Source organism: Citrus clementina, unplaced genomic scaffold, assembly GCF_000493195.1.
Source record: "Citrus clementina cultivar Clemenules unplaced genomic scaffold, Citrus_clementina_v1.0 scaffold_6, whole genome shotgun sequence".
NCBI classification, from domain to species: Eukaryota; Viridiplantae; Streptophyta; class Magnoliopsida; order Sapindales; family Rutaceae; genus Citrus; species Citrus x clementina.
This window is the reverse complement of record NW_006262139.1, coordinates 6,962,138-6,981,482: the sequence shown is the minus strand read 5'-3', so window position 1 is coordinate 6,981,482 and position 19,345 is coordinate 6,962,138. Positions and strand designations below refer to the sequence as shown.

Below are 19,345 nucleotides of genomic sequence, written 5' to 3'. Positions count from 1 at the left end.
TTAATTAGAACAAAATTGTGCTGTTAAGATTGTTGTAGCAAATCTGATAGCATCAATCCCTGTGGAGATGATCTAAATATTCATCAGTGTATTACTTATTGTGTACACTTGCACATTGACATCCATAGCAATAGAAAACACACAACAAGTTTTTGGCCTTATTGTAGGGGATTGATTGTTCATTGTGATTTGCGAAATTAATCTTAAACGATGCTAATTTTTAATTTTATTTTAATTTGTTTAGTTTGTTGATAGAAGTGATCTAGCAACCCTTGCATGCGTAAATATAAACCTGTTAAATTCCACTTTGATCTAGAAATTGAAAGAACTGCAAGAAGATTGAGAAACGATCAAAGAAATTCAAAAGCTGCTGTAACAATGGATGATTTACAAGATGTGATGAATTTGAACTTCTGAGGTGAAATACAACTAGTAAATGCATAAGGAGGTCAAAAAGGTCAGAATATGCATATTATTTATGGGCAACTAGGGAACAACAACATTATTCATATGGCAGATGATAGAGATAGAGCCATAAGAGATTATGCAGTGTTGACCCTTAAACTATAAACCCTAGAATAGTTAGACTTGAAATGAAAGCTCATAATTTTGAGCTCAAACCAGTGATGTTTCAGATGCTACAAACAATAGGGCAATTTAATAAACTACCATCAAAAGATCCTTGTCTGAACCTTAAATTATTTTTGGAGGTAAGTGACGCCTTCAAGATTGCTGGAGCATTACAGGAGGCATTGAGGCCCAAACTTTAGCTATTTTTTTTAAGGGATCAAGTAAGAGCATGGTTGAACTTCCTACCGCCTAACTCCATCACCACATGGAATGACTTGGCTGATATAGTTTTGATGAAATACTTTCCACCGAGGAAAAATGTAAAATTGAGGAACGCAATCACATCTTTCCATCAAATTGGAGATGAAAGCTTGTTTGGTGCATGAGAAAGATTTAAAGAGTTACTCATGAGATGTCCTCATCTTGGCATTCTTTGCTGTATACAGTTAGAGCCTTCTACAATGGTCTCAACCCAAGCACTAGATTAATGGTGGACGCTCCAGCAAGTGGGGCCTTTCTATCTAAGTCGTATAATGAGACTTTTAAAATTTTAGAAAGGGATAGCCAATAACAACTATCAGTGGTCATCTACCAGACAAGCTGCAACAACGAGAGGAACAACAGAAGCCTTGATAGCATTATCAGCCCAAGTAACCTCATTAACAAATATGGTAAAGGGTATTACTATTGCTCCAACAACTGTCAACCAAATTGTTGAAGCATCCTGCGTTTACTGTGAAGAATGACACTTATTTAACAATTGTCTTGGAAATCCAACCTCAGTTAACTATGTGGGCAACTTCAGCAGACAGAACTAGAACAATCCATATTCAAACACTTACAACCCTAGATGGAGACAACATCAAAACTTCACATGGAGCAACCAGAATCAACATGATGCAGTATTCAGTGGACAATACAGGCCTAGTCAATCACCTATATTTCACCAGCAAAATCAAAGGCAACGAAACATCAGTAATGATCAACTTAGTTCTTTAAAGCTTTGATTAAGGAGTCTATTATGAAAAATGAAGTTGTTGTTCAGAGTCAAGCTGTATAATTAAGAAGCTTAGAAAATCATATTATACAGTTTGCTACAGCATTGAGTAATAGACCTTAGGGCAATTTACCCAACAATATAAAAGATATAGGAAGATAAGGAAAAAAATATTGTAAGGTGATTAACTTAAGGTCTGTAAACGATATTCATATTCCAGTTGGAGTGCCAAAGAGAATAGTTTAACCCACTCCAATCTAAGAAGAAAATCAAGTTGAACAGGAGCCACAACAACCCATTTTCTAGCCACTGATGTGAATAACCAAGCTACAGTATTAGTAGAAAATAATGATCTAGCAATGGTGGAAGAAGATACTACAGAGTACTAACCACATCAGTTAATAATAAGGTAAAAAAGAAGCAGCATGTATAACCTGCTGTAGCACAAAAATTTAAACACCCACCACCACTCTTTCTCCAAAGATTTCAAAAGCAAAAGTAAAACAAGTAATTCAGCAAGTTTTTTGAAGTGCTGAAGCAGCTACATATCAGCATTCCTTTTGTAGAAGCTTTTGAACAAATGCCAAATTATGTGAAGTTCTTGAAAGATATTTTAGCAAGGAAAATGAGGCTTGGAGAATTTGAAACAATTGCTTTGACACAAGAGTGTAGCCAAATGCTTCAAAATAAAATACCTCAGAAGTTGAAGGATCTATGGAGCTTTACAATTCCATACTCCATAAGAACTAAATACAGTGGTAAGGCACTTTATTTTTAAGGGCTAGCATCAATCTTATGCCTTTATCAGTGTTCAAGCAATTGGGAGTTAGAGAAGTTAGGCCAATAACAGTGACTTTACAACTTGTTGACAAATCTCACGCCTATCCAAAAGGGAAGATTGAAGATATATTAATAAAGGTAGATAAATTTTTTTTTCCAGTGGATTTCATTGTGCTAGACTTTAAGGCAGACAAAGAAGTACCAATCATTTTAGGTAGACCTTTCTTAGCCACGGGAAAGACTTTGATTGATGTGCAGAAATGAGAATTGACTATGCAGTTGAATGATCAGCAAGTTACATTTAATGTGCTGAATATTGTTAAGAGTTCTGATGATGTAAAAGATTGTAATTTTATCAGTTTTGAGGATTTTACTATAGTAGAACAAGTAAATAGTTGCTGCAGAAATAAAGAAATCAAGGCTGTAACATTTGAAGAACTTGAAGATGAAGATCCTGAAGCAGCCAATATAACATGGTTAGGAGAGAAGCAATCCTTCAGAATAGACAAGCACTTTGAATCACTTGATCTTTCAAACAAGGAAGTAAAACCTTCTGTTCTTTCTATTAAGTCACCTTTTATTTTAGAATTAAAACTTCTTCCTTCACATTTGAAATATGCATATCTCGATGACAATGACACACTTTTTGTAATTATTTCATCTTTTTAAATGCAAATCAAGAAAAGAGCTTGGTGTATGTATTAGGGAGACATAAGAAGGCTATTGGATGAACCATGATATATATAAAAGGAATTAGCCTATCCATATGCATGCACATGATTTTGTTGGAAGACTCTACGGTAACTTTGTAGAGCAACAGAGAAGATTAAATCCCATCATGAAGAAAGTGATGAAGAAGAAGATCATTAAGTAACTTGATGCTGGAATTATTTATCGAATATTAGATAGCTTCTGGGTAAGTCTAGTATCATGTGTTCCAAAGAAAGGTAGAGTAACAGTGGTAGCAAATGAAAAAAAAAACTAGATTATTCGCACAAAAATAGTGACTGGATAGAGTTACATGGATTATAGGAAGCTAAACAAAGCAACAAGAAAGGATAACTGATAACTCTATGAAATGAGAGTTATCATGGTAATTTTATTATTAAATCATTATTACTTAGAGAATAAATGACATGTTTTTATTGCATTTTAGTTTTATTTTGCATGAATAACTATTTTAATTTATTTTTAATAAATTGCGTTGTTTTAGAATAATTTTGTGTGCGTAGATTGTATGCATAATTGTAGGTGATTAGAAGCTTAAATTTTAAGGAAGGAATGCTGTTGCAATAAGCTTGTAAAAGATGGAAAAGAACTTGGCTACAGAAAAATTGAAACAAATCTGGAATAGTGTAGTTGCTGTAGTTATTGTTGTAGCAATGGTTACTGTAGCAATGGTTACTGTAGCAATCTTGGAATAACGACAAAGAAAATTTTGTAAAATATTGTGATCTGCAGTTTCCTAATTTAGAAGACATGCGACTTAGACTTTCGTTTACCCTAATTTTCAACTATAAAAGGAGCACACATCATAAGGAAAAGGGGGAGCCGTCACCTAAAGAGAAAAACCGCAAAGAAACAAAGGAAAAATAAGATTCAAGAGAGAGATTGAGGGCTGCACAAGAGGAGAATTTGCAGAAATCAATTGGGAGCTCAGTCCTTTTTATTATTCTCTTTTTTTCTTGTATACTTTTTATTCATGGGGACATATTTGATGGCTGAAACTTTATTCTTTATTTTTTTTTACAAATCATGAACTAAATTTATTTGTGGTTGAGTGATAAACAATCTTGGTGGTTTATTGACTGAATATATGTGTTGCTGCATGTTTGCTGTAGTATTTTATTTTGATATAATTTATTTTTATTTATTATTTTGGCTGATGACCCATTTAATGATATTAGTTAAGGAAGAACCACAAAAAGGCCTATCTTAGTGGAATATATTAGAGCAATACTTGGTCTTAGATTGGGTTTTTTGGATTGAGTTTTACTTGAGTCCAAAAAGGCCATGCTTAATTTAAGATTAGTGATGAACTAGATATAGGGATTCACCTTGTAGGGTAATTAGAACCTAAGCGTGTAATGTTATATCTAATGTTAGCATAACAACTAATCACTGTTAGGTTGCATATAGATTTAAGATATCCAACATGTGACGACTGAGGATACATAAGAATTTTACTCAGTGTTGTAGCAGATGCTGCAGCAACCGAGCCAAACATTGGAAAAATAGTCAAAACCATTAAAAGAGTTTAATCACTCAACTACTCTATATTCCAATTAGTTTTATCCTTGAGTTTCATGTGATAATTTACTTTGTTACATTTTATTTATTGCGTTCTTATTTTAATTAGTACATTAATTTCATTAGTTGTTTTATTTTAATTTACAACAAAATATGCACTGTTAAGATTACTGTAGCAAGTCAATAACATTAATCCATGTGGAGACGATCTTGAATACTCATCATTATATTACTTATTGTGTACACTTGCACATTGACACCAATAGCATTTGAATTTATATCCAACAATAACTTTCCATTGCCTTTCATAAACTAGATGCTGGACAGACTTGCTGGAGCACCACATGATCAGGAGAAGACAACATTCACTTATTTTTATGGAACCTTTGCTTTCAGAAAGATGCCTTTCGGTTTGTGCAATGCCTCAATAACTTTCCAAAGGTGTATGATGTCTATTTTTTAGATATGAGCAAATAGTTGAAGTATTCATGGATGATTTTTTAGTTTTTGGGGAATCATATGATGACTATTTGCATAACCTAGAAAAAATGCTTAAGAGATGTGAGGAGACTAAGTAAGTATTAAATTGGGAAAAGTGTCAATTTATGGTATAATAAGGGATAGTCCTAGGCCATAGAGTCTCTAAACAAGGAATAGAGTAGACAAGACAAAAATAGAGGTGATTGATAAACTTCCACCACCTACTTCAGTAAAGGGCATTAATAGTTTCCTAAGACATGCTAGGTTCTATAGAAAATTCATTAAAGACTTTTCCAAAGTAGTCAAACCCTTATGCAACTGGAACATGATAGACTTTTCAATTTTAATGAGAAATGTTTAAAAGTTTTTGTTGAGTTGAAGAAAGCTCATGTTATAGCATCAGTTGTTATAGTACCAGATTGGAGTATGCCTTTTGAATTGAGTGTGATGCTAGTGACTATTCTGTTGGAGCAGTGCTAAGGTAAAGGAAAGGCAAGATTTTTCACTCTATTTATTATGCCAGCAAGACAGTAGCTAATGCACAAATCAAATACACTACCACTGAAAAAGAGTTACTGGCAGTTGTTTTTGTATTTGATAAATTCAGAGCTTATTTGGGTGGCACCAAAGTGACTGCTTATATAGATCATTCGACTATAAAGTATCTGATTTCAAATAAGGATGTCAAACCAAGGTTGATTAGGTGGATTCTGTTGCTACAAGAGATTGACTTGGAGATCAAGGATAAAAAAGGCACTGAAAATCAAGTAGCATATCATCCTTAAGGCTGGAAGCAGATAGAAGCACTCTGGCCAAGTAGGATATCACAGAAACATTTCCTGATAAGCAATTATTAATGCTACAATACTCTCTGATGTTATAGCAATCAGGATTTCCATGGTATGCAAATTTGCTAATAATTTACTTTGTTGCATTTTATTTATTGCGTTCTTATTTTAATTAGTATATTAATTTCATTAGTTGTTTTATTTTAATTTAGAACAAAATATGCACTGTTAAGATTATTGTAGCACAAAATATGCACTGTTAAGATTGTTGTAGCAAGTCTGATAACATTAATCCTTGTGGAGACGATCTTGAAGCAGATAGAAGCACTCTGGCCAAGTAGGATATCACAGAAACATTTCCTGATAAGCAATTATTAATGCTACAATACTCTCTGATGTTATAGCAATTGGGATTTCCATGGTATGCAGATTTTGCTAATTATTTGGTGAGTGGATTATTACCACCTTATTTAAGCTACCAACAGAAAAAAAAAATAGATTTCTTCATGATGTAAAAAGTTATCAGTGGAATGAGCCTTATTTGTACAAGATATGTTCAGACCATGTGATCAGAAGATGTGTACCAAATAAAGAAATTTCGACATGCTACAATCATGTCATGCTATAACATATAGAGGATACTTTGGAGGGCACAAGAAAAAAATAAAAGTCCTTTAATCAGGTTACTACTGGCCCTCCATTTTTAAGGATGCTTGCGAGTTTGTTAAATGTTATGACAGGTGCCAAAGGGTGGGGAACATATCTTAAAAACATGAGATGCCACTCACTAACATTTTGGAAGTGAAACTCTTTTATGTATGGGGGATAGATTAATGGGACTGTTCCCACCCTCTTTTGGCAATCTATACATTTTAGTGGCTGTGGACTACATCTCCAAATAGGTAGAAGCTGTAACATTACCAACTAATGATGCCAAGGTAGTAATGAAGTTCCTTCAAAAGAACATATTCTCAAGATTTCGCACTCCAAGAGCTATTATTAGTGATGAAGGAACACATTTTTGCAACAGAACATTTGCTGCGGCATTGGTGTTGTGCAAATTTTAATGTACTCGCAAGCGCACGAATCTGTTGTAGTATAGACTAATGGTGACGAGTGTCGATCCCACGAGGAGGTGGATTTTAATTATATATAGAATTAATTTTGTAAATGGGTAGTTGGATTTATGGTGGAAATGATTTGGAATATGCTAATAATTAAATTAAAATGGCGAGAATAAATTCTAAAATTGGAATTGCAATTGAGAGAATAAATTGAAGAGAAAATCTATTAAATTGACGTACTTGGGTATCTGGATCCGTATCAACATGCATCATGGGCTAAATAATCCGTATTAATGCCAATTAAATCATGAGGGGGGAATCCACACCTCATGAACCACACTCTAATCAATATGGTGCTAAGGGCTTATCGTGCCAAATAATAATAACCTTGCACTAGAGGGCCGGTGAAACCAAGGCGGTACTAGACAAGAATATTATTATTTGTCGACGAGAAGTCAAAACATCCACAAAAACTAGAGGGGAAGAGAAAATAAATTTACCAAATTAAGCCCATGACACATGTTGAGACTTCAACTTCAACCCAAGCTTGAACGGAAATTAGCTACTCATAATTGAACTAGGGGCAAAATGGGAATTTATTAAAATACGAAGAAAATACAAGATGGAGAAGGAATTACAGAAAATGGATCCCAAAAATGGATTCAGAGATATCAAATTAGGGGGGGAAGGCCCCCTTTTTATAGATACATGGAGTAAATCATGGCCATCGGATTAAAAACAGTTTGGACGCTCAGGATTGCGCCACGTCATCAGTCAACAGTCCACGGTTTGACCACGTGGATGAACAGTAACACGGTTTGACCCGGATGAACAGTAATGCGGTTTGGTTGAAAATAATCCTATGTGATGCATGCACCGTATGCGAGATTTTTCGTCCACTGATATGCTGCCACGTCACCATCAACAGTATATAAGAATTTTAGTCCAACAGGATCGTGACACCTCATCAGTTAATGCCACATCATCAGTCCGTCTATGTGAACAGTGTCGTGAACAGTAACGTATACAGTACCGTACACGTGAATAGTACCGTACATGTGAACAGTGCCATTTTTCCTTTTATGCTCCTCCTAAGGTTTTCGACCGTCCTGAGTTCAAAAGTGATGTCCGTTTTGCCATCTGATTTCTCGTTTATTATGAAATGACTATGATGCCCCTAAAATACATAAAATACTTAATTAAATAAAACACATGTAATTAAATCACAAGAAGGTTAAATACATAAAAGTAAGGGTTGTTAGTAAGACTTGAAATGTAAAATGACGGTTTTCTCCTTTATAAATATGCATTTTCTAACACTCAACAATTGGCTAAATATAGAATCAAGTATAAGGTTGCTACAACATATCATCCACAAATAAGTGGACAGGCAAGGGTATCCAATAGGGAGATAAAGAAGATTTTGGAGAAAGTTGTGAGTCCCAACAGAAAGGATTGGTCACTTAGATTAAATGATTTTTTATGGGCTTATAGAACAGCTTATAAAACTCCACTTGGCATGTCTCCATACAGAATTGTTTATAGAAAAGCTTGTCACTTGCCATTAGAGTTAGAGCACAAAGCATATTGGGCAGTCAAGCAACTGAATATGGATATGACTGCTGCAGTAGAGCAAAAACAATTACAACTTTGTGAGCTAGAGGAATTCAAGTAATTCTCCTATGAAAATAGAAGAATTTATGAGGAGAAGGCCAAGCAATGGCGTGACCAAAGAATCTAACAGAGGGAACTCATTTCAGGCAATCAAGTCTTGTTGTATAACTCAAGATTAAAGCTCATTCCTGAAAAATTGAAATCTAGATGGTCAAGACCTTTCAAGCTTATTAAAGTATATCCTCATAGGGCCGTTGAACTTCAAAATGAAAGAATAGGTCAAGAATTCAAGGTGAATAAGCATAGAGTGAAGCATTACACGGGAGATAATGTGAATCACCCAAGGCAGAACTTATTCCTAAGGGATCCGATATGAGAAATCAAGGATGGTTAAGCTGAAGGACTTAAAATTAAGCGCTAATTGGAATACAACCCAATAATGAGAGAAATTATTTCAAATTTTTCCTTAACTATTAAGCCTAGTTTTGCATACTTTTAATTTATGGTTTTTGTCATTTTAAATTAAGTATTTAATTTCTTTCATTTCTTTTATTTTATTACATCACATTTTTTTAAAAATTAATTAAAATAAAACAAAAGGCAAAGAAAACTGAAGAATTGCTGCAACATCACATACAACATGGCAGTTGGAAACTGGTTCTCAAGGGGACTTTATCGTTATTGCTGCAGCAACAAATTAATTGATGTTGGAGCAATCTTTACCATTGCACTAACAAGCCTTGGATTTTTTTTTTTTTTTTTAACTGTTGGAAGACTATCAAGCTTGCATCAGTAAATCAGAATTAGAGATAAGGGAGGATTATGCAATCTCTAAATTATTGTGATATATATCTTTTCCTTTTTCATTTAAATTTGTTTTTAAATTACAAAAATTCTTTCTAAATTATCTTCTTAATTGCCTTCTTTTTTCTATTTTTTATCTTGCTATAAATTAAGGATTCACTATAACCTTTTTTTTCAATTCCACCATAATTCTTTTTTCTCTATCGATAACTCTTACCATTATTTACAATTTTTTTATGTTCCACTTCTTTTTTAGGCATGATACATTTCTGTTCAATCTACTATAGCAATGCTAAAGTTTAAGACACGAGCTGCTAAATTGAAGGACCCTTCACGCTTCCGTAACTATAGAGCCAAAGATAAATTTGAGGAATTTATAGAGCCACGAAAGCTTTTGTAGGAAAAGGGTTTTATATTCCCAAAGCAATCAACGAAAGTAATGAACAACAGCTATAACGCTGTAGCAAGAAGAGGATGGATAAAATTTTGCTCTCACCCCTGGGTGTAAAAGAATGCTACTCCAACTTACTACAGTAGAATCAACGCAATATCTTTGTAAGGCAAGTACAAGTCCCTTAGACTCTAGAGTTATTAATGCCATCTATGATTTACCTACTACTGCAGAGTGTGAATACACATAATTTGCTGAGAACATGACAGTGAAGAAATGAGGGGAAGTTTTCAAAACCTTGACTATCCTGGGTAATGAGTGGATGAATGAAGAAGGGTGAGTAGTTAGTATAATAGATTTGAAACCTATTGCCAAGGTTTGGATAAATTTTTTAAAATCTTGATTAATGCCAGCTACCCACACTACCATAGTTTCTCAAGACAAACTCATCCTCCTCTATGCTATAGTTAAGAGCTTGGTGATAGATGTAAGTAAGATCATTGAGAGGGAAATTAGCGATTGTTCAATGAAAAAGAAAAAATCTGCTACATTACTATTCCCTTCTCTTATCACATAATATGTGAAGCCTCGATAGTGTAATTTGAGGACAATGATGAGAGAATAAAGAATGACGGGGCCATTACCGTGAGGACAATTGAGAGAATTACTAGAGAATCTACAGCTATAGTAACCCAGAACACCCCGCTACAGCAAGGACAGGACAAGCTATAGGGATAAAAAATATGCTTCAAGAAGTTAGTGAAGCAATGAAAGCATGTGTCCAAGTGCAGATGGAAAAAAATAAGTGATTTTAGACCTACTTACAACATCTTGAAGCACAAAAGCACCAGTTTCCCTGTACATGAAGAGTGAAGATACATAATTTCTACAATCATTACTACAACAATTTAATTTTGGAGAAGTTGAGGAAGCTGCTCCAGCAGAAGAGAGCGAAGATGCTGAAGCAACAGAGGAAGTTGAAGGAGAGTCTGAGGAAAAACAGCAGCAAGAGCAACAATAAGTAGAAGATGCTGAAGCAGCAGAGGAGACTGAAGATGAAAATTAAGTAGAGGAAGAGAAAGGAGAAGAGCAGGTAAAAGAAGAAAACAGGGAGGCAGAACTTCCCAAGGTAACTCCCATATGTAAAAGAAAAGAGAAAATTTTGGTTGAAGAGTAGTTAGAATCAGAATGGTAGGAGGATGTGGATGCAACCATATAGGAAGCTATTAATAGAGTTGCTAGAAAAGAAGAAGTAAGAAGAAGCCTAAAAGACCTCATTGCTAGTATCACTATTAAGGAACCGGCTGCAGTAACACCTGCTCAAGCTACTACACAACAAACCTTAACAAAATCTCCTGTCACAGCTCTCAGGATCTCCAGCAAACGCAAAGTGGCATAACGTTCTAGAGATGTTACAGCACTAGAAGAGCCAGAACACAAGAGAACAAAGCAAACTCAACCCAAAGCCACTGAACCTATAGGCACCCAACCAATCAGTCTAACTCAGAGCCAAAAAAAGAAACAACCAGTTGACACATCATTAGGCTTACCTAAGGAACATTTGCGAAGTAAAACTAAGAAGAAGTGAAACATTTTTAGCCAGACCTGCAGCAAAATGTCCAACAACAGAGGAGTATCCCCTGCTAGCCCAAATTTAATTTTCCAACTTCTGAAACTTTTCTTTTCTTTTCTCTATTTATTTCAGATTGTTCATTTTGTATTTCTTTATTGTTAGTGTATGCATGTTTATCTTGGCTTTATTTTGTGTGCCTGTGAGGACATAACAATTTGAGGGGGTTGTGCTATCGTGTAATGTGTATGTGAGTGTATGTGTTGTGTTGTGTGTTATATGTAGCTCTGTTATCCAGTATTTGTTCATGCATTTGAAAGCTTAATGAAGATAAATTGAGTGTTATCCAATATTTGTGACTGCGAAGTAAGGATAATTTTGTAACACTCCACTTTTTTCTTAACTAATTTATTTTGGAAATATTTAAAGCCTCATTACTTGTTTAATATAAATATGAATTCTAAAAAAAAGTTTTACATAGCAAGCATAACTTTCTTACAAAATATAAGAGACATGCAGATATTTTCCAAAAATGTTATTATTACACAAACCTAAGATATTTATTTTTTTGATAGATACAAAGTTGTATCCATCTTAAAACCTAACGATTGATATGCACATATGCACCTCACCTGGGTTGGGACTTGGCGTCAGCTTGCCTTATTCATCGTTACCTGCAATGTAAGGACTTTATAAGCTAATGCCAGTGAGATAACACTTTAATACTTTTATAAATTATTATGCATATAAATGAACATATTAAGTTTTTAAAAGAAACTTATAAAATACAAAACAACTTTGTTAGGGCCTTAGGTATATTGTACCCCAAGGCTAGCATTCTTATTCTTTAAAATAACGTGCCCTTGGGCCTAAACAGTTGATCTTTTGGGCGTTACGTATCGCCTTTCCCGAAAGATTTACCTTATACTATACTTGGAGGGCTTGCCTTCCTTGGAAACTTTGCCACCTAGTAGTACAACCACCCATTTTTCATAAATTGATTTTTTGAAACGTCTTCTTCATAAAGTAATCCATGAAATGCACGTGTCCAATGCAACTTATGTAATAACATTTGAAGTTCTTAGATGCACAACAGAATCAACACACAACACTATTTATGGACAACAATCTTTAATACAAGCGGCAATGTCTTCCATACAGAAATTAAATAAAATGGAATTATAGTATAGGTGGCAGAACCGACCGTAACATAATTTAGTATCATAGATTAGGCAGCATAGTCGACCATAAAATAATTAAATATCATAGATTATGCAGCATAGCCGACCATATAAAGATAAGTAAGAAATTACTATAATATAGGTGGCATAGTCGTCTAAAAATTTAGATTATAACCAATCACGTCATAATAGCCATAACAATATTAAGAATTAATTAAAGTTGAAGTTAAGTATAAAAGAATTTTGTCCCCACATTGCAGTTGAAGTGTTACTTACCTCTTGACCTTGACTTCTCTAGACCTTTTTAAATTGAAGATTTCTTTACTCTTGATGTTATGTCTTAGAATTAAAGAGGGTGAAATTTCTAAGTTGCATTGAAAATGAAAGGGGCTAGGGGACTAGGGGGCTAGGATTATGTCATCATTACTTAGAATTAAATATTTTATATTTTTATTATTATCATTATTATTTTAATACTTAAGAAGATGTTGTATGTTTTAAGCTCAATTGCTATTGATGTCAACGTGCAACTGTACACAACAAGTAATATAATGATGAGTATTCAAGATCATCTCCACAGGGATTGATATTATTAGATATGCTACAGCAATCTCAACAATGCAGATTTTGTTCTAAATTAAAATAAATAATTAATGAAACTAATATACTAATTAAAATAAAAATGCAATAAATAAAATGCGACAAAGTAAATTATCACGTCAAACTCAAAGATAAAACCAATAGGAAAATAGAGTAGTTGAGTGAATAAACTCTCTTAATGGTTTGACTATTTTCCTAATGTTTGGCTCGGTTGCTACAACATCTGCTACAATACTGGGCAAAATCCTTATGTATCCTCAACTGTCGCATGTTGGATGTCTTATATCTATATGCAACCTAACAGTGATCAGTTGTTATGCCAACATAAGATATAACATTACACGCTTAGGTTCTAATTACCCTAATTACCCTACAAAGTAAATCTCTATATCTAATTCATCACTAATCTTAGATCAAACATGACCCTTTTGGGATCAAGCAAAACTCAATCCAGGAAACTCAATCTAAAATCAAATATTACTCTGATATGTTCCACTAAGATAGGCCCTTTTGTGGCTCTTCCTTACCTAGTATCATTAAATGGGTAATCAATCAAGATAATGAATAAAAATAAAAGCTATCAAAATAAAATGCTACAGCAAACATGCAGCAACACATATTTTCAGTCAATAAACCATCAAAATTGTTTATCACTCAACCACAAATAAATTTAGTTCATGATTTGGAAAAGAAAAATAAAGAACAAAGTTTCAACCATCAAACACATCCCCATGAATAAATAGAAAACCAGAAAACAAGAGAAGAATAAAAATGACTGAGCTTCTAATTGATTTCTGCAAATTCTTCTCTTGTGCAGCCCTCAATCTCTCTCTTGAATATTATTTTTTCTTTTGTTTCTCTGTGATTTTTCTCTTTGGGTGACGGCTCTCTTTTTTTCCTTATGATGTGTGCTCATTTTATAGTTGAAATTTAGGGTAAACGGAAGCCTAGGTCGCGTGTCTTCCGATTAGGAAACTGCAGATCGCAATATTCTGCAAAATTTTCTCTGTTTTTGTTCCAGGATTGCTACAATAATGGCATGGTTGCTACAGCAACGATTGCTACAACAACGAGTACAACAACTACACTATTCCAGATTTGTTTCAATTCTTTTATAGCAAAGTTCTTTTCCATCTTTTGCAAGCCTATTGCATTAACATTTCTTCCTTGAAATTTGAGCTTCCGGTCACCTACAATTATGCGAATGATTTAAGCATACAATTTATTCTAAATCAAAGAAAATTTATGAAGAATAAACTAAGATGAATGATTATGAAAAATATAACAAAAATGTAATGAAAACACATCATTTACTCTCTAAGTAGTACTGATTTAAGTTTAAAAGTGCCATGATAACTCTCATTTTATAGAGTTATCAGAGGGCTTGTTAGCTTAAAATAAATTCTATTGTATTTAAGTGAGAAAATTATGCCTCACAATTTCCTCCTCCCCTTTAAAAAATTTCGTCCTCGGAATTTACTTACTGAATAGGTCATGATACTTATTCTTAATCTCTTCCTCACGTTCCTATGTTGCCTCCTCCTCTGATCTATTTTGCCATAGTACTTTAACTAAAGGGATCTTCTTGTTCCTTAAATCCTTTATCTTTCTATTAAGAATTTGAATTGAACATTCTTCGTAGGTTAGGTCTCCTTCTAGTTGAAGAGGCTTATAATTTAGTACATGAGAGGAGTCTGGAACATATTTCTTTAACATGGATACATGAAAGACATTATGTATTCTTGATAACGATGGGGGGAGGGCAAGTCGGTAGGAAACATTCCTGACATGTTTAAGTATTTCAAATGGCCCAATAAACCTCGGACTTAATTTTCCTTTGTTCCTAAATCTCATTAATCCTTTTATAAGGGCAAAATTTTCCTTTGTTCCCAAATCTCATCAATCCTTTTATTGGGGGCAACACCAACTTGAAATTCCAAAGGCCTTCGCCTTTTATCGGCATAACTTTTCTGTCGACTTTGAGCTGCCTGCATTCTTTGACGTATTTTCTCAATTGCTTCATATGAGGCAGTAATTAAGTCTAGTCCAAGATGCCTTCACTCACCCATCTCATCCCAATGAATAGGTGATCTACATTTTCTACCATATAGAGCTTCGTATGGTGTCATACCTATTGTTGCTTGGTAGCTATTGTTGTAGTCAAATTTAGCCAATGATAAATACTTGCTCCATGATCATTGAAAGTTAATAGCACATCCTCGCAACATTTCTTCAAGCGTCTGAATTGTTCTTTCTGACTGGTCGTCTGTTTGAGGGTGAAATGATGTACTAATTTTTAATTTTGTCCTTATAGCATTATGTAACTTCTCCCAAAATGTGAAGTAAACCTTGTATCTCGGTCAGAAATAATAGAAATATGTATACCACGAAGTCTTATTATCTCCTTTACGTATATTACTGCAAACTAGTCCATGGTGTACATCATTCAAATAGGCAAGAAGTGAGCAGACTTTGCGACTCAATCGACAATCACCCAAATAACATCATGCATTTTTTACAGTACTTGGAAGACCAATGACGAAGTCCATTGTGATTTCTTCCCACTTCCATTGAGAAACTTGATTAGATTCTAAAAATTTTGCTGGTCTTTGGTGCTCTGCTTTGATTAGTAAACAAGTGAGAAATTTTGCTACGAACTTAAAGTGAATATAAGGTTGTGTGAACTTCAAGTATGATTTCTTTCTTTAGATCTTCATTATCTGGTACACATATCCTGTCCTTGAATAAAATGGTTCCCTTTTCTGACTTCTTGAGCAACATCTCCTTTGTGTTGGCTTTTATTTTCAAGTTTTTTAAGTAGGAATTACTTTTTTGCCCCTCCTTAGTCTTTTCTAATAAAGTCGAGTGAAGTGTCATGTTGGCTAATTTTTCTACTACTAGCTCGATCTCTGCCTTACATATATCATTTTGTAATGGCTTAAGTAAGATCCTTAAAGCTGACGGGCTTGACTTTCTACTTAGTGCATCTGCTACCATATTTGCTTTTCCAGGATAATAGTTTATTTCACAGTAGTTGTAGTCTTTGACAAGCTCTAGCCTTTGCCATTGTCGCATATTTAACTCCTTTTGTGTAAAGAAGTATTTGAGGCTCTTATGATCAGTGTAAATCTTACAATGCGCCCCCATTAAATTGTGATGCCATATTTTTAATGCGAGCACTACTGCTGCCAACTCTAAATCAGGCAATGGATAATTTTTCTCGTAATCCTTCAATTTTCTGGAAGCATATGCAATGACTTTTCCATTTTGCATGAGAACGCATTCTATGCCGCTTTGGGAGGCATCGCTATAGATTATATATCCTTTAGAGTTGTCAGTGTTGAGTGTTAGAAAATATATATTTATTAAGGAGAAAATCATCATTTTACACTACAAGTTTTACTAACACCGTTACTTTTATGAATTTAACATTCTTTTGATTTAATTCCGTGTGTTTTATTTTAATTAAGTATTTTATGTATTTTAGGGGCATCATAGTCATTTCACAATAAACGAGAGATTAGATGGCAAAACGGACATCACTTTTGAACTCAGGACAGTCGAAAACCTTAGGAGGAGCATAAAAGGAAAAATGGTATTGTTTACATATACGGTACTATTCACGTGTACGGTACTGTATACGTTACTGTTCACATAGACCGATGATGACGTGGCATTGATCGATGATGTGGCATTGACTGATGAGGTGTCACGATCCTGTTGGACTAAAATTCTTATGTACTGTTGATGGTGACGTGGCAGCATATCAGTGGACCAAAAATCTCGCGTACGGTACATGCATCACACAAGATTATTTTCAACCAAACCGCATTACTGTTCAACCCGAGTCAAACCGTGTTACTGTTCATCCGCGTGGTCAAACCGCGTACTGTTGACTGATGACGTGGCGCAATCCTGAGCGTCCAACTATTTTTTTCTGATGGGCATGATTTACTCCATGTGTCTATAAAAAAGGGGCCTCTCCCCCCTAATTTGATATATCTGAATCCATTTTTGGGATCCATTTTCTATAATTCCTTCTCCATCTTGTATTTTCTATGTATTTTAATAAATTTCCATTTTGCCCCTAGTTCAATTATGAGTAGCTAATTTTCTTTCAAGCTTGGGTTGAAGATGAAGTCTCAACATGTGTCATGGGCTTAATTTGGTAAATTTATTTTCTCTTCCCCTCTAGTTTTTGTGGATGTTTTGACTTCTCGTCGACAAATAATAATAATCTTGTCTAGATACCGCCTTGGCTACACCGGCTCTTTAGTATAAGGTTATTATTATTTGGCATGATAAGCCCTTAGCACCATATTGATTAGAGTATGGTTCATGAGGTGTGGATTCCCCCCTCATGATTTAATTGGTATTAATAAGGAATATTTAGCCCATGGTGCATGTTGATACGGATCCAGATACCCAAGTACGTCATTTCAATAGATTTCTCTTCAATTTATTCTCGCCATTGCAATTCCAATTTTAGAATTTATTCTCGCCATTTCAATTCCAATTTTAGGATAATTTAAATCACTTCCACCACAATTCCAACCACCCATTTACAAAATTAATTCTACATATAATTAAAATCCACATCCTCGTGGGATCGACACTCGTCACCATTAGTCTATTCTACAATAGATTCGTGCACTTGCGAGTACATTAAAATTTGCACAACAAGTTTTTGGCACCGTTGCCGGGGAGGTAAGTAATTTTAATTCATGGAATTAATTTTTGTGAATAATTTCTTTTATTTGTTTTCTTGTATTTTTTTATTATTAAAAAAGAAAAAAAAGTGAATCTACATTTAAAGGTTAGTATTTCTTTTCTTTTTCTCTTCTTTAAAATTTTGTAATTTAATTTTCAATTTAATTTTCTTTGTAATTTTTTTTGTTTATCTTATTAATTTATTTTTAGTTAATTTATTTCACGTATTTGTTTTTTTGTATTTTTATAGAAAGGTTTTAATAGCGCAATAAGGTTAGTATCGTAATTTCTCCCTCTTATTTATTTTTATTTGTTTTGTTCCCATCTTTATTTTCATTTTATTTGTTTTGCATGCATGGTCGTAGGTCATTATTACCTAATCTTGAACCTATAGACCTTGAACTAGAAAAAACACTTCGCACATACAAACAAATTAAAAATAAAATGGATTTGCAACCACAGGAGAGGCCATTTAAGGACTACTTCAGTCCTTTAACTAATTTGAGCACATCATGCATAAGATACCCAAATGTAGCTGCTAGGAGTTTTGAACTAAAACTTAGTGTGCTAAATTGTCTCCCCACATTCTATGGCTTAGAAAATGAGGACCCATATAATCATCTGAATGATTTTCATGCTATTTGTCAAACTTTTAAATACGAGAATTTTTCAGACGATGATGTTAAACTCAGATTATTCTCATTTTCTTTAAAAGATAGAGCTCGTTCATGGCTTAATACATTACCTGCTAATAGCATTGCATCATGGGAACAAATGGTAACAAAATTTTTGAATAAATATTTCCCAGTACATAAAACCAATGCTATTCGCAGGGAAATCTCATAGTTTATCCAGAGAGAGGACGAGCAGTTTTTTGAAACATGGGAGCGATTCAATGGGCTACTCTTGAAGTGTCCACATCATGGGTACGAGAAATGGCACCAATGCCAATACTTTTTGGAGGGATTATTGTCAAATGTGCAAGAATGGCTAATGGCAACAAGTGGAGGAGAGCTAATGTCAAAAAGTGCATCAGAGATTTGGGAATTCTTACAACGACAAGCGGATAATTCCCAACAACGGAGTCGATCACTCAGGAATACTTGAAGAATTAAAGGAGTAAATGAGGTTCAAATTGGTGAGTCAACTTCGGGAATTAAAGAAGTCAAGGAGATGGTTGAAGGTCTTGCTCGACAAATAGCATCGTTATCGACTGCTAAATCAATAGAACCACATGACCATGACTCATACCCAGATCAAGCCAATGCCATAGGTGTAATGAGAAAGCCATCAAATTACAACCCATACTCCAACACATATAATCTTGGATGGAGAGACCACCCTAATTTTTCATGGTCTCAAGGATTCCAACAGAATGGACCAGCAGCTCCAGCTCCACCAATGCAACAAATTTCTCAAATTCCTCAAGCCTCTCAGCCCCCATTTAGACCATACAATCAGAACCAGAACTACTCTCAACCCAGACCATGGGAGGATTCATTCCAAAATCTCAAGAATCTTACTCACTCCAAGATTGAGCAACAAA

General features: G+C 34.3%; 2 non-coding genes across 2 annotated transcripts; both read right to left on the bottom strand.

Moving 5' to 3' along the window:
- Positions 1-893: 893 nt before the first annotated feature.
- LOC112097556 lies at positions 894-1,000 on the bottom strand. The gene has a single exon (XR_002905087.1). It is a non-coding gene; the product is annotated as a small nucleolar RNA R71 (small nucleolar RNA).
- Positions 1,001-18,624: 17,624 nt separating this feature from the next.
- On the bottom strand, positions 18,625-18,728 carry LOC112097477. The gene has a single exon (XR_002905009.1). It is a non-coding gene; the product is annotated as a small nucleolar RNA R71 (small nucleolar RNA).
- Between the last annotated feature and the right edge of the window lie 617 nt (positions 18,729-19,345).